Raw genomic sequence first — 2,820 nt, 5'->3', positions numbered from 1 at the left:
CTATATGTGATGGAAGATCTATCATTCAATAATGTGAGCATGAATGTATCATACTCCTCATTAGGTAATGAGCCTAACAAAATGATCGCATTGTACTCATCCGATATCTTCTCATTCACATTCGCCAAGTCCAACAACAACTTTGTGTATTTGTTCACATGATCTGCAAGTGAGGTACCCCTGAATATTTGGAATCTGAACAATCTTCGTGGCAAGTGCAAATGATTCTCAATACTCTTCGTAAGATACTTGTTGTTGAGAATCTCCCACACCTTCATTGCAGACATCACGCCGATAACATCGTACTTCAACTCTTGTTCTAAACAAGGTCTAATCACCCCCATATGTATTTTGATTCATCTTATCCCATATCGACTCATCATATTTTGGTGGCCTCTCATGGACAATGATAGTCTTTTTCAAAATTTGAGCATTCAATACATCCTGCACATCACTCATCCACAACCCAAAGTTGATCTTACCGTCATACTTCACAACACTGATCTTCGTATTCTGAAGTGTAACCTGAACTATACTCTTCGTAACCTTTCTACTTTCACCACTTTCTCCTGCCATTGCTTGCTAACTCTGAATTGTAGAGGAAAGATTAGAACTTGATAGATTTGTGAAATTACCCAACTTGAACTCTAGATTGGATTCCAAACAAACTCCCCACCAACCAAACCTAGGTCTAAAACCTTATAGCTCTGATACCAATTGTTGCGCGTCGGCGGAAGCGTGCGCACAAACCAACCAGGTCGTCAATCAATGAGAGGAGAACAACCAACGAGTGCAATTCACAAAAAAACGGTCAAAATCACACACAAACACAGAGAATTTACGTGGTTCGGCAAATTGCCTACGTCCACGGGGAGAGGATGAGGAGATTTTACTATATGGAGGAGGAAACAACGGGTTACAACTCACACAAACTCTCAAAATAAACCTAACCAATGATCTCTCACTCCCTCACAATAATCTCCCTCTCAAAATGCTTAAAACAATCTATTTTCTCTGATAAAAACCCATAACAAAACGTGTTTCCTTTTATATCAAAACCTAAACCAAAACAGGTTGGGAAACCGAATCAGCCCAAGAACCCGATATCGGTCGACCGATGATCCCTCATCAGTCGACTGATCAATGTGCATCGGTCGACTGATAAGGGTCCATCAGTCGACCGACAGAGTGACGAATTCGGACCCTGTGGTGTGCATGTTGTCGGTCGACTGATCATGTTCGATCATACGACTGACCCGAAACTCCTTGTAGCCGTTGTTTTTTCACCGTTTTCAACAAATTCGAACAATTCATCGCCATTTTCAACATATATAAATATCGACGAACTATATCAGACTAAATTGTTTCGCAAATTTACAGTCAATCAAATAATAAAGAGAAAAATATAACAAAATATGAAGATTTTGATTTACTTTGAAAGAAGTATCAATTATTATTCCCAATAAGCACGTAGTAACTTATTTAAAATCCGATTGTAGGTAAGAAACTTTTTTTTGTTTGCCCTTCACGAGGAAGCTGTCGGGGACTTGGCTTAAGTGTATCTATCTCTCAAATTCATGGCAAGAAAACTATTGCTTCAATTAATATATTTTGAGCAGGTAGCAATCCTGTACATACAGTTATGAAAAAAAAAATGAAAGCTTTGAATGTGTGTACATAGAATTGTACCCACAGAAAGAAAAGGCATAGCAGACAGAAACTACTAGCTACGTAACTAGACTTAATATAGCATATCTGCTCAAAAATTCTGAACACACAACTTATTTAGATAATGTAGAAAGTGAAGGACGAAAAGCTTATATTGATCAGGAATTACAGAGAACAATTAATATGTAGATATGGATCAAATTGAATCTGATCCTTTGGGAGCCAATGCACCAGAGCTCTGTCCTGGGCATTTCTCTCTCTAGCTCTCTCATGGACATCTATTCCCATGCATTTATGCGAATACATACCGAGTAGTGAATACGTGTAGAGTATTTCTGAAATTGTGTAGTGCAGTGTATTAATTCTAATGAATCTTGACAGAATAAATATAATTTATATTTTATCGTTGCTAAAATGTATTGTATTCTAGTGAAGTCCTGTTTTCAGCTCGCAGTGGTCAAGGATTTCCATTCCCTGAACACATAGATCACCCTTACATTAGCTGTCAAAGAGAGGAAACGGATGAACCAAGTACTAATGGAGAATTTTTTTTTTTCTCTTAAAAAGACCCTTCGTAAGAAATAACTAGCAAACTCGACTGTTTTGTAAAATTATCGGTAAAATTGACCTCTTTTTTAAAAATGGGTCGACTTTGCAAAAAATTAGTTTTAAATACACAAGACTACTAGTTCCATGTATTTAGTTCTCATTAATTAAACATTATGCCTTTCAACACAAAGTACACGAGACGACGCTTCATATTAACCATAATTAATAACCACTAATTATACGGAACTATTAGTTCCGCGTATTTTAAAGTCAATATTTTGCAAAATCGACATCACTTGACCAAAAAGAAATCTATTTTGTTAATATTTTCATAAAAAGTTCGGTTTTGCTTATTATTTTTTTCAAAAATAGTCTTTTTTCCAAAACTTTTAATTGGTTCCTCAACTTAAGGTTGTTGTATTTTTAGCTATTTTTTCTAAAAATAAGTTGGCAACGTGCATTTGAGATACATAGTAGTTACAGCCCTTTGTATGAATACTTCACTTGTGCATTTATACTAAAGAATAGTTAAATGTTCAATATCAGAAAATCCCCCTTAACCGTGGACGATTATCACACGACCTTTCATAATCGTCAAAATAT

This window comes from Asparagus officinalis, chromosome 4 (genome assembly GCF_001876935.1).
Source record: "Asparagus officinalis chromosome 4, Aspof.V1, whole genome shotgun sequence".
Lineage (NCBI taxonomy): Eukaryota > Viridiplantae > Streptophyta > Magnoliopsida > Asparagales > Asparagaceae > Asparagus > Asparagus officinalis.
Note: the sequence above shows the minus strand (reverse complement) of the source record.